This window comes from Vicugna pacos, unplaced genomic scaffold (assembly GCF_048564905.1).
Source record: "Vicugna pacos unplaced genomic scaffold, VicPac4 scaffold_103, whole genome shotgun sequence".
In the NCBI taxonomy this organism is placed as follows: domain Eukaryota; kingdom Metazoa; phylum Chordata; class Mammalia; order Artiodactyla; family Camelidae; genus Vicugna; species Vicugna pacos.
Genome location: NW_027328783.1, coordinates 2,552,706 through 2,567,012, shown reverse-complemented (window position 1 = coordinate 2,567,012; position 14,307 = coordinate 2,552,706). Strand labels below are relative to the sequence as shown.

General features: G+C 45.1%; 1 protein-coding gene across 1 annotated transcript in view; it reads right to left on the bottom strand.

Moving 5' to 3' along the window:
* The window catches only part of LOC140694718 (uncharacterized), a 204,121-nt gene that overhangs the window by 149,500 nt on the left and 40,314 nt on the right, over positions 1-14,307 (bottom strand). The gene's annotated exons all lie outside the window — the stretch shown is intronic.

The window sequence follows — 14,307 nt, the reverse complement described above, 5'->3', positions numbered from 1 at the left end:
GCTGTTGGGAGAAATCAGTGAGAAAGGCGTACATCCCCCAGTCATGTCCGCATGGCTAGAAGTGCCACAATGTGCTAAAAATTTATACCATCATAACCCCTGGGCTCCCATGGACTGGTTTCACATTAACCAAACTCATGAGACACTGATGCAAGAAAACCAGAAATTTAACTTATTAATGTAACAGAAGATGTGAAACTATGAACCAGACTGCAATATCAGAGTTCAACCATGAGTATATGTTCTCCTCCACGGCCCAAACACGGGCAGGCAGTCACATGGCAAGTGTGGACAGAAGCAGAGCAGGAAGGATTTCTAGATGAATTCAATGGACTAAATTTCTGTTATACCAACAGATCTGCTGCCTGGAAAACAATTAATTCTAATCACGGTGCACTCTTCGTGGACAGTTGCCGAGACACGACTGTGAGCACCTGTGTAACTCTCCTTTCCCTGTCCTTTCTGGGCTAATTGATGCACAGACGTACAGAAATCGAGAGATGCAGATACATCTAAACACCCAAAGCCCATTCTGGGAGCCACAATACCATACAGCCAGGGTTAAAATACTTGCTCTGCCACTTACTAGTTCTGTGACCTTGGTCAACTTACCCTCTGTGTGCCTCAATTTCCACACTGTAAAACTGGGATAACAATCAAACCTTCCTTACTCGCTTGTTGAGAAGATTGAAGGATTCATTTCTGTAAAACGCTCAGAAAAGAATGTAGCACATTTTGGGTGCTCAACAAATGTCAAATTAATATTACAGTGGTTTACAAGTCTCCTTCCTAATCATCTTCTGTGTTTCCTGGCTAGACTAATACCCAAAGGATATTCTTATTTCTCCTTTTATAAAATCATGGGATGCACCCTTCTGTTCCATCCCACCACCTGTTTAAACTGATGGAAGGGATACCTCCTCCCCACTCCTCTGGGCCATGCAGAGTGCTACTCCCTTCACAGCCCTGACGCCTGGCCCACAGCTAGCCCTCCTCACATTAACAGATTGAGTTGTGATTCCGGGGAGACAAGCAGGGCATGTGAAACCCTTCCTTTCCCTCCAGTGTTGACTACCCTAGGGAAGCACCCTGGATGCTCAGCTGCATTGCAGAACAGCCCTGTGCATGATGGGGCACATTCTCTCAAGGGAAGGCTTGCTGTGGCCCAGAGATACCTGGGACAGGGTGAGTCTCTACTTCTGGGACACAGTATCATGACACTCATTTATCCACAGCCCTGAAGTTCATGGAGAACGTGGCTTCATCAGTAACAAAGAAGACATTTATCACCTGCCTACTCTTGTGTCATCTCTCAGTTGGCTGCTGGAGACAACATGTGTATAAGTATTGGTTCCCCTTTGGCCCCAACATATATGAAGTAACAAAAATTTCTGTGGCTTAACGTTGGTCCAGGGCGACTGTGTAACAGTTCTGACTCTGCTGATGCTAAATTATGGGTGTAGGAATTATGGAACATCCTCAAATATCTTTCATCATAAAATCAGCTTTTCTTATTTTCTTGTTTCTTTGTAATTACCAAAGACTATAAAATGATGGCTGCACACAAAACAGCAGCTAAAGTTTATGAGCTCTCTTGACATACCCACTGTGGTAAACATGTTACATAATTACTAATTCTCACAATTCTACAAAGCAGATATGAGTGTCCCCTTCTCACAGACGAGGGGAAAACTCAGAACGAGCTGACTCAGGATCACGTGGTTCAGTGTCAGCACGTGCAGGCAAACCCAAGTCAAGAAACTACACCCCATCATATATGTACCAAATCAACTCCCACCAATTAACACACAGCGGCGGGGTCAATACTCAGGGAACTCAACACACTTTTCAGCTTTATGGTGCTCCAGAGGCAGCTTCTAGCTGTTTTAAAATATCCCGGCTCACTGGTTTCTAACACTAGAAGAAAAGCCCGATTTTGCCATTGTTTGCACAGCAAGTCTGAAATGTTCACAGCGAGATAAAAGAATAAAACTATGATATAAGCAGAAAAAATTTTCCAGGTAGAAAGACATAATGGACGTTGTGCTATTCTGAAGCATTAAGCAAAGGAATCAAAATAAAATCACATTGTTTAAGCCTTATTTTACAAACAGAAAAATTAAGACTGTAAAAAGTTGCAACAGCGCCACCTATGGCTAAAAAGACCTTCCAGGTTGCCGGGAAACATGCAACACAAAAATTGACTGTAAGATGAGAAACGAGAATCAGATAACTAGAAGCTTATGTAGCATATACTGCACTTTGCTTCAGGGGGATGGAGGGGTATTCAGTATTTAATCTGATATTGCTAATACTCCTAAATATAAACAAAAGACATAGGCTCATGGAAGCTCATCTTAGAAGAGGAAAGAATCCAGTCCAGCCACTTCATTTTACACCAGGGGAGACTGAGACCTGAGATCTGTCCTCCTGGCAATCAGCAGCAAAGCTCTCCTAGGTCTCATGTCTTGCACTGTAGTAAAAACCAACAGAACTGTACTACGCCTATATTCATAAAAGTCACGTCTGTATTTTTCCAACAGTAGGTAATCTAAGTATCTTGCAAAATACTTCTCAAAGAGCCAGGAAATCATAGAAGGGTATTGAAATACAAAAACATTTATTTACATATTAAAACAGCATGAGCTTTATTCTCTCTATTAAAAAAGTGACATGTCAAATCAAAATTTTGAAATTTTAAAACCTGAAAAGAGTGCAGAAAAAAATCAAAATTTTCTTTAGTCACAAAAGAGAGGAGCTTATTCCCTGATAATAATCAATGTGGATTTTTCTAAACTTAATGGTTCTGGTCAGAATTCCGAGAAATTAAATGTCTGATGGATAGTTACACGGCAACATGAATTCTGAGCTGTAAGAATACACATTCTTTGTAAATAATCTTCAAGGTCGTCTGCTTAAGGCAACTTAAGTAGTCCCTGTCTCACTAGAATGACACAGATTTCATTAAAGCTTCATACTGCACTTAAAAAAAAACAATCCTAGTTACTTTAAGCCATAATAATGTATATCATATATATACATATTGAATATGCATCAGAAATAAGCTACCCTTTTTAGTATTCAGAGTTGATACTTCTAAACTATCAGTCACTGTGACAGCACTTTTTTATTAAGCACCTCTACGGTGCTTTGTATACAAGGCGTCCAGCTCTCACAGTCAGACAAGTTAAACCATATTACTCAAATTTCACAAATGACGAAATATACTTAAGCCATGTAAACAACTAAGATATTCATCATCAGGAAAGAAAAGAGTAAGGATTTTACTTACAATACTCACTGACAAAGTTTTCTTTCATACTAACACTACATAAAACAAATTCAGTGTTTGGAAATTTTTCAGTAAATAAGCACCACTAGAAAAAACAAGTAACATCATTAGCAACAGTTGGACTTTCAAAGACCACTTCTCTCTTGCACAATAATTATTTTAAATGTTTTGTTTTTAGTTCTCACAAAGCACTAAATTAAAAAAATATTACCTTTAAAGTCATTACCTGAGAATAAAACATTTGTGAAAATGTACAATTTTAATTTATGCCACTATGCCTCTCATTCTCACTGGTGTCTCTCCTTTGAAGACCTCATCAGGCTGAGATAGCTAAAATCGGTCATTTATGGGCACACAGGAGTTCGGGAAAACACTCAACGGGAAGCTGATTAGAGGAGCAATTGAGAATTCATCCTGTGCAGCCTGGATTCCAGCATCGAGCTAGCCACCGCCAGCTGCGTGTGATTTGGGGCAAGCTGACCCATCTCTCAATCCCTCAGCTACAAAAAAGGAGACACTGATACCTACAATCAAACACTTGCTATGAAGTAAAACATGAGCAAAGCATTTTAGCCTCAGTTAGGCGTCCACTCACAGCGAGTTTGGTCATTATGATGATGAGGATGGCTGTTAACAAATTAAGCTCGACCAAACAGGAGAAATCACCTTAAAGGAGAAACATTCTAAGTCCATGAGCATTTCCTTTTGGATGGACTGCAGAATATTCTATAGATTTTTTTTAATAAACCAAATTTTGTCCATTAATTGTAGATTTACAGGTTCATGGACAAGTCTCCAGAAAAATAATTAGAGGCCTCTAACCTCTGAAAATTAAGATGTAAATTTTAAAAAAAATCAGGGAAGAGATTATACCTCATTTGGGAGAGTATGTACTTAGCATGCATGAGGCCCTCAGTTCAGTCCCCAGTAACTCCATCTAAAAACTTTGTTTTTTAAGAAATAGAGAATTAAAGCAAAAGGATGGAGGAATACGGAAATTTTTAGAGACACATCTCAGATTTAAGATGGGGAAGAAACCATCCAATTCTCAGAAGAAATCTTGAGGACTATGTAAACTGGATCTGAGATGTCTAGTCTTTTAACATTATTCATGAAATCATATTACCAAGTCTTAAAACTACCTGATAACCCACAGTGGTGATACTGATCATAACAGCTACCATCACGTATCGAGCTCCGGCTAGGACTGCTCTGTTCTGATATCTCTGCCCCTAAGGCCTCACCAGGCGGAGAGCACTAAATTCGGTCATTTATGAGCATCTCGTGTAAGTCCTCCATTTGTGCTTCTCACACTTCCCTCACCAGCTCCTCTGAGGGAAGCACTGTTATCATCTTCCCCACCCGCAGATAAGGCCACTGAGGCACAGACACTAAACCCGTTCCAGGCCACATTGGAATTAAAGGACGTCTGTATTTCTGCTGTTTTGCTTTTGACAAAGGAATCTGAGATATCAATTCAAAGCAGACTGTTAAATAATCAAGTCTGTCAGGTCTTCACCTCAAAGAGCAGATACTATAAATTCCTGTTGTAGGATGAGGCTGCCGCCACAAACTGACTCAGCTTGAAATTAATATCCAAGATGAAGCAGCGGATACACGTAAATATTCACGATTGTCAAGTCTGCCCACGGGTCTGGGCCCTTCACTGCCTGAAAGGGGGTGAAATCCCCACCCGTGTCTGGGAGGGAAGCGCGGCTCTTCCCGGGCTCACCCAGGCTTCATAGGCTATTTACCCCCACAGACTAGCCTCAACGGTTAAAAGCTCTCAAGATTTTTACACCAGGCAAAACTGAAAGACATTTCTGCAGATGGAGCAATTTCTCAGGCTTAAATTTATTTGCCTACACTCAGCCAGAGGGAGAAAAGAAACAGGACTCTACAAAGTCTCTGGCCCTCACCACTCACAGGAGTAGAATGACCACAGCAGAAGATGGCCCTTCACATTGCAGGATGTGAACAAAATAAAGATGCCCCAACAACAGGCACTCCCAGACACAGCGCTCAGCAGTCTTCTGCACAATCACGGTTGTGCAGCCCTCAACACCTTCTATTTCCAGAACACTTCATCAGCCCAAAAGAATCCCCCTATCACTAGCATTCACCCCGTAATCCCCCTCCACCCAGCCCCTTCCAACCATCACCTGCTCTCTGCCTCTGCATGTGCCTTTTCTGGGCTTTTCAGATCACTGAAATCAACAATATGTGGCCGTTTGTGTCTGCTTCCTTTCAATTAACATGCTGTTAGCAAGGCTTGTATAATTTGAAGTGGCATCAGCATCTCTTTATTTATTTATTTTTTTTGGAAACGTTAAAGATTATTAGAAGGTGGTAAGTACTATCAAAAAGAGTAGAATGGAGCATAAGTGATTGGGTTTCAAAGGGAAAAGTGTGGGTTGAACAGTCAGGGTGGACTTCCCAAAACAGGTGGCATTTTTCATTTTCCTCTTTTTTTTTTCTTTTTTATTCACTCTTACGTGTGAATAATGTTCCACTACATGGAGATACTACATTCTGTTCATCCATTCAGCAGCTATGTATGGACGAGGTCCAGAAGAATGAGTGTAAGGGATGACTAGCATGGATGGCATTTAAGCAAAGGGCAAAATGTGCTTTCAAAAAAAAGCCAACAAACAGAGGCACAAGGAAATTCAGTGCGTTTCTGAGCAAAGTGCTTGCTTGCTTCGGCAGGACTACCGTGCAGGGCTGGGGCGGATATTGGCAGGAATCACGGTGAGGGAGTCACCTGAGAAGACACCCCACTGCAAGCAGCTCAGCCAATCCTCCTCCCTCATCCTGTATTGTTAGAGCAATGTTTCTAGGTTACTCTTATTTCAATTAATAGCATTTAACTGCACGTCTGATCATCACCATCAGACCACATTACCTCCAAGTCACAGAAAATCATTCACTGACCGGAGCAGCACCAGGACATAATGGTGATGGATTAGGGAGTCCTGCAGCATTCCAGCCTGCAGGCACAAACCCCACATGTGCCCTGGTGATGTCCAGAAAATAAAATGCATGGAAATATCTCACTGCTGGAACACGACATCTGCCCTCAAATTGCCCGAAAATCATCCTGGCAAAGCACTACTCAACCTTCTCAGTACAAAAAAAAAAAAACTAAGAAGGCAAATTTAGGCTCTTCCATTGAAAACCAGCAACCATCACTGCCAGTATCTGAGCTGGAATGCTCCTGACTTTGAAAACCACTGCGCAGTTACTTTTCAAATGTGAAACTTATATATATATACCACGTAGATGATATTGCAGTAGGATTTTTCTTTTCAAAATTTCCAGTTGCAACATTAGCACCAGAAAGTTTATGTTTAGGCTTTAAAAAAAATCAATTATCTTCCATTTTCTTAATTTTGAACTTATTATTATTTTATAAATGGAGCTATGGTGCGTATATAAAACCTTTTGATTTCTGAAAACAAGACCTTTATGACCTCACTATTTCAGAGCAAACTTTAATGATTCTTTGAGAGGTGGGGCCTGGGGTGCTCACTAACAGCTCTTTAAATACTGACAAGGATGTGCTATTAAGTAATGCAAAGGCTCTAACTCCACATTAGCTCAGAAAGCAAAGAAACTACAACAAAGACTTCCTTAAATATTTTATATATTCCTATTCTTTTGAATATTAAGCTCTTAAAACATATGATTTTTTTTGAAAAAGACAACAGCTGTAATAATTTTCCTCTCACCAAGAAAGCAATCTTTATCAGGAATAAAAACCCCTATGGAAATCGAAATGACAGGACGTTTCTAACTAAGTGAACATCCAGATCTGAACACAAACATAAATCCTATCAGATCTCACTCGAAGGAGATCTACAAAGGCCTGGGCAACCCTGGAGATTAGCTCTTTTGTTCCAAATGTTGGCTGAGCTAAGATCATCACACTAGGCAGGGAAGGAGAGAAGAGGAATGTCCACCTGGCAGCCTCCATCAGTTTTCTTCCAGCAACAAGGTGCCTCTAGGGCAGCCCCTCTAACAAGTCCCCCATAAGGAAAGCCGGCATCCACACTGCCCCTGCCGTCCCCAAGTAGCCCCGAAGCCCATATCCCAGCCTGTGAATGGTCTTCAAATGATCCCCCAGTTGGTGGCACCCTCCACCTCTTTCCCGCTACACACACACACAAAGCCACGACAGCCTTCCCAAAGCACAATTTGATTACATCAACCCCACTACAAACAGTTCAGAGGCTCCCTGGTAGAGTTCTAGCCCCACCCCAGACCCTGCTCGCCCAGCCTCATCTCAGTACATAGGTCCCCAGTGACCTCAGGAGCCCCCTGACCTGCTCCTACTTCCCACTTGCCTCCAGGTTCATTTTGACTGTTTCCCAAGGAAGCCTTCCCTCCCTCCAACCTCCACAATTTGTTCCTCTCTTCCTACAACATTCTAGGCTAAGTCAACTTCTGACAATGCTAAGCTCTCAAGAAGCAAATACATTTTGTTTATTTATGTGGCTACACTCTCTCTCCCCTAGACTCACTGAAGTGCACGTGTTATGAATAAATGAATGACGGGTTGGATCTCAAAGGGACAGACATACCTGCTCTCGCCCGTCCCGACCCTTTTGTCTGTAGTATATCAGAAGCAAAACCAGAAGTACCTTTCCTGAGGGTCACTTCTGTTGACACCCTTCACTGCCTACTGTGTCAGTTCTAGTAAAACTCAACTTCTTCCAAAGCCCTACACCACGGACTCTCTCCAGTGTCCTACCCAGCAGGGGCTCCCTCCACCCTGGACCGCACAGGGCACTCTCCCCGGGTCCCCACGCCAAAAGCCTCCAGGCCTCTGCCCGGGCTGCACCTGCGACCTGAGCCACATTCTTGACTTCTTCTCTTGGCTGACTCTTACTCTGTCCTCACAACTGAATGTACAGCCCATTTCTTCCAGGAAGTCCTCTCTGATAATGTCCTTTAGGTCTTGACTGGGCTCTATCAATAGCAGCAGTACATGGTGACCAACTGGGTGTTTGCCCGCTCCTTTGAGACCACGAACACTTGGGAACCACGTGGGAAGGAGTGAGAGATTACAAGACAGGTGGGGGAAGCAAAAAGCAGAAATCACAGCCCAAGTCCCAAATTCAAGGATACTTTCTCAGAAAAAAGTATAAACTATTTCACACGTGTGCAATTTGGCTACTATTTTTGTGGCTTGTGGACAGCAAGAACTTGGTGTTCTAGCCCAAAACCCAGGTTACATGCAAAGAAATGTATATATTCTTATCCAAAGGAAACCAGAGCTGCTCAACAACAGTTTTCAGTTAGAACTGAAAGGAAATTTGATAAAGGCAATCTCTCTCTCTCTCTTCTTTCTTTTCTGGAATCATATAATTTTAGAAGTATTTGCGTGACTAACAGACGTCTACAGCCCGTGATTCTGCACTGAAGTGTTTGGGGCTGAGGAAGCCCAGATTAGATTCACTCTGTAAATGCAATCACACCAACACACTGATAGGTGCCGTGAGTGGTGGAGCTGATGTTCCAAAGCAGGCAACATTATTCTGTAAGAGAACTCTAAATAGAAAGTAAGAAATGCAATGTCCTGTACTCAATTTCATTTGCTATATGGGCCATTAACTGATAGTATATTTTGACTAATGAAACCCAAAAATAAATTGTCAACGTCGATTTTCTTCATCTGACCGTTTTATGCTAACATCGGATATTAAACTCTCACTCCATATGGAAAGCTCAGGCCTATGCTGCAGCACAGATACATCCCGAGGAAGAAAGCCGACCAAGGGAGAACTGGAGAGTTTCCCTTCAGAAGCTGCAAAGTCTGGTTTGGCACCTGTACACCATTTGCAACCACGTCATCATCAAAGGAGTTAGACGTTACCTCTCTGGGGCGAAAATCACTGCGTGCTTCAGAACCATCAAAGAATGCTGAGCTTTGGGAAACAGTCCAGAGGCGCTTAAATCATACTTTTTCTGAAAGGCTCCAAAACTGACCCACTTCACCATTCCAGGTATAACAGGGAAGTACTGGAAACAGTAGAGAGAACATGCCCTTGAATTCTGACAAGGCCCTTCTTGAATCCTGCTACAGCATTTACTAGTCACTAAATGGACCAATTCTTTAACCCCTCTGAGAAGGCTTCCCAATCCCCAAAAGGGGGCTGTCAGCGCCCACCTGGGAGGCATGGATGTGAATGCAACACGCAAGTAGGGCGGCCGACTGGTACCTGACACGGGGCCTGGCTAGTTTCCCTCCGCTGCCCTTTTCCCCCTTTAAACTTGCACTGTTCCCCCGGTAACGATCAAGCCCCCGGAACAGACTGCCCGTATCTTCTGTGTATCCCTGGATACATGCCTTACCCTTAGGAGGCCAGAAAAACAACTGCCTCCTCCCAAGTCACTAACAATGTTCTTAAGAGTCTGGGTATTTTTAACTCTATTTTTCAGGGAGACTATTCCAGAATTTTGCAAGCACCATTCTCCAGGTTGGCTCCCCTCCCAGTGCCCATCCCTTCTCACCTCAGATCCTCTGTCTGACTGCCTTCTGTTCATGGGAAAGCGAGTCCGGTAAGGTGGGGCTCCCTAGACCTCCCTCCCTCCCTCACAGGTGATTGTGACTAACTTCTCCCCATTCCTCACTGCAACTCTAGCATCTGAGGAGTCTACCCTCCCGTACCCTGCAGACTCTGCACCTTCCCAAGACGCACACGTGGCCACGACCCTCCCTTCAGATTTCTTCCTGGCTGGCCCTGCCCAGCCCCTGGCCCCTTAAGGATAACTGGCATTGCTTTGAAAATGGCAAACGCCACTGACTGACACACCAAAGCTCTATGGTCTGGGCTTTCCTCCAAACAAGACACAGCCCTGCCCCCCCTCAGCCTCAGTCTGCAGCTCTCGAGATGATCTAATTCACATGCAAGGCTGTGAACACCAGCTAAGAATGACGACTCCCAACGTGTATCTCTAGTCCGGCTCCTTCACCTGAGCCCCAGGCTCATCGACCTGAGTGCCTCTTTGAAGTCCTAATTTGGATGACAAATGGCATCTTAAAAATGCCTCATGTCCACCATTTACTCTAGAATTCCATTCCTGGCAGGTATCTCCCAGACTCCCCATTTTAGTAACAGCCCCAGCACCCACCGAGGTGTCTGAGGTCACATTCAATTTCCACTGTTCCCTCCCCCAGGCCCTGCCCTGGAATCAGTCCTGTTATTTCCATCAATAAGCCAATCTCAACTGTAGTTCTGTAGGGACCATGGCCGGAAACACACAAGCTCACAGCATGGTGCACTAACAGTCCTCCGTAGGGTGCTCCCTGGATGGGGAGGCATCTCCTGCCGCTGTTCACCTCAGAAGGCAGTGGATTCTCACACAGGATGTCCAGGAGAAGGGACTCAAGGTTCTCCCATGGTCTGAGCTTTGAAGGGCCCGAGGTCTGGGGGAGCTCCTAAATAGCAGACACACTTGCCAATGAGCAGATGAGGATGGGGGAATCCACGCAAGGCTGTTATCACTTCAACTCATGGGCTCTCAGGAGCCACGGGAAAGGCCTGTGTCCAGTGTACAGCCCAGCCATCACAGATCCCAGCCTGCATTTGCCAACCCGGACAGCCTAGACTCCATCTACTTGCGACACTTACTTCTGTTCTGTTCCCCACCCAGAATGTGTTGGACTCATTCAGATATTCTGGCCTGTCTCAAGCGAGACAAATTCAGTGAAAAATGAAGTGTCCACATTTGGACCAGAGCATGAAAGGAGAAACAAGGCCTCATGGTCAGCATGATGGTGGTGGCCACACCCTTCCACCGGGTGAGATGAACCATGGTGAGGGTGAGAATCCAGGGTCCTAGGTCGGCCAAATCATCTTCCTTCACGGTTGTCTGGGGTGTTGGAGACTGACTACCACAAACTAACGACACGGGTGTCAGTGGTGGATGTCAGCTGCAACAGAAACGGATTCAACTCTTTACTGCCAACATGGGTTAAAAGTAAAGGCTGGGGCAGGGAGGTCTGCACGGCTGCTGAGGCAAACCACAGACCCAGCTCTGAATGCCCACTGGCTGGAGCAGAGAGGAAGCTACGGCCCTTTTAGCTGTCCCTGTGTCCAACAGATCCAGGTGAGCCAGCTACTTAGGAGAAGGTCATGTTGTCCTGATACCCAGAAAAACCAGCCTCGTAAAGGAACAAATAGTGTCATGGATTTTAGACCCAATTCTGCCCCTTTATGAAGGCAAAGTAAAGTAAATGGCACGGGGAAGTTGAATGCAAAAAAAAAAATTAAAGAACCAAACGGTGACCGCTTCCTCCAACAGCGTCCCCTGCAGCTGTCACCTCCGTGGCGGCCACTTCCTCACCAGTGACCGCCAGCCAGGAAGCGCCGTCACGCACGTCACACAGCGACAGCCAGGAACCGCGTGCCGAGCACGTTTGTGTAAAAGCAGGAATCGAGCAAAATGCTGCAGAGTTTGACCTTACAAGTTTAAATACTCCATGAAAAGGATCCCTGAGCACCCGACAAAATCAATTCGCATCTTACTTCTTCAAAACAATCAAACAAATTTAATAAGGGCGCATTTGTCACCAAATAAAAGGAGGACCAAACATGTTCCTCAAAAGCAAGGATTTCAACAGGTATCAAACACCAGTGGGTGATGAGCTAACAAACAAATATTCCAAAAAATTAGAAAATAAAAAATGACTAAGATAATAGATGGATCAAAACAGCTGTTAAGTTGTTGCTTTTTAAAGTGATGGAGACTGTACGGAGGGCAATCTGGCTATTTCCAATGCAGGATGTGCACAGCCCACATTTTCAGAAGCAACAACATGCTCACTGGGCAGTACAAGTGAAAAAGGAGTAAAGAAAAAGGAAAAGAGGAACAAGAGAAAATTAGAATCACACAAGAACAAAAATGATTTTGACTGCATGTACAAGAATTTATGTGAGTGTGTGAGGCCAGGGACACGCGGATGGTGAGGCCCAACCTCACCTCCTGATCAAGGGAAAGCAGGGGCCTGAGGGGAGCGGCGCTGCCGGGGGACCACAACGTGTTCAGCTCCCCTAACCAAAATTCGACCTACAAGCGTCTAGGCAGCTTTTGAGCTACAAATTGTTGTCGCATTTCAGTCTGGACCGTTTTACTCACTTCCACCAAGAGTAGCAGGAGAGAATGAGGCTCTGCTCCTGCACCAAAGCATTGTTTAAAAAATTAATGACTGTGGAATAGTAAAAGAAACAATGGAGTAAAAGTGACTGGAGGAGAATGTACTTGACCCTAGCTCACTGGCCGCGTTATCTCAATGACGTTCAGATGCTGGCTGAGCCCTTATGGTACCACAATAGACAGACCCACAAGGAGTCAGGTTTAATGCGCTGAACCACTGTGGGCTAAGTACACATCCGGCTACTCCGCCAAGTCCCAAGGGCAGACTTCAAAAGGCAAAAACAAGCTGGCATACTCTGGTGGGTATGCAGACTCAGAGACAAGCATTTGTTGAGCAAAAATGTCACCAGTGCCTCCTATGACAAAAGAAGTGGCACTGGCGTGGGGGCTGGGGCAGGGCTCCAGGCTTCCACTGCTCACTCACCACTCTGTCCAGGGGGAGAAGGTGGTCCCTGCTTAGGTTTCGCTGATGCACCTACCTTGACTAATGTCTGGGGCCTCAGCAGGAGTTGACAGGTGAGGTGAACAGAGCCAGACTCTGTGTAGCACGGTGCTGGGAGCTATGCCCTCAGCAGTGCCCAGGCTCCTAAACATGTCAACTCATCTCCAAGAAGCAGATGGAGAGTGCGAGCATGTAGATCACAGGGCCCTGTGAGGACAAGTACAGATCATGGCCACGACATGCCTCTCCTCTTCCTTAAGCCATAGAGGTATTTCCGGGGAGGAACAGAAAATTCATCCAGAGCCTGCTAGGTGGGCTCTCGCAGGTGGGACTAGTGTCCCCTGTGCTTCTCACTCACAGGGCTGGTCTAGACATTCTTTTTATTAATTCTCTAGCATCTTCTCCTCCAACTTACCAACAACCAGAAAGTAGGATCTGATCTTAGGTAAGTTCAAGAATCACAGAGCACCACCTCCAAAGCGGGCCCGGTAGCACATGCCAGGTCTTCTGACCGCCACCTGTGGGACCACCATGAGCCCTCTCCAGACTCAAGGACCGAGGCCGTAGGCCGGGGGGACACAGCTTCCCTCACTCACCCCAGCAAAGGGGGACCACGTCTCGGCAAAGGCATCTCACCCTCTTCAGCCCGAGGGACAACACGATAGATATATGGGGAAACAGAGCAGAAGGTGGGGGGTAGGCAGCCCAGAAGAGCTCATCTGTACTTCCGAGGCACAGTGGGGCCATTGACTTAATCACAGGGACAAAGTGGGAATGAACATTTCCCTGCTCTGTCCCATACACCGTGATACACATTTCCCTGCATAAGGAGTTCATTAGGAAGTCCCTGGCGGTTTTTCTGATGTCCTAACTTGGCATGGTGGCTGTCGGGCAGGAAGAGACGGCCTGAGCTGAAAAGGTGCTGGGCCTGGGAGGCAGGTGACAGCGGCTCCAGCCGCAGCTCAACCAGCGCCTCGTTCTGCCTCTCGGGGCTCAGCATCTCATCTATAAGCAAAGGGATGAGCATGTACCAGGACAGGCTGCCCAACAGAAATGAAATGAGAGCCATGTAAAGAAAGTTTCCCAGTTGCCACGTTTAAAATTTGAAACAAAGAAACAAACCAACAAACAAAAAACAAATACTAGAATGTGATTTTAAGAACAGATCTTACTTAATCTACTGTATGTAAAATGCTATTATTTTGACATGTAATCAATATAGGAAGTAAAGAGATAGTTTATGTACTTTTACTAGACAAGCCTCAGCGTCTGATGTGCATTTGACCTACAGCACATCTCAGCTGAGTCCAGCCTCCTCCCCAGTGCTCCTAGCATCAGTGGCTTTGGCTACTTTATTGGACAGCAACTCCAGGGGTCCCACCATGTTCCTGGCTGTAAAGCGGGAGTAAGT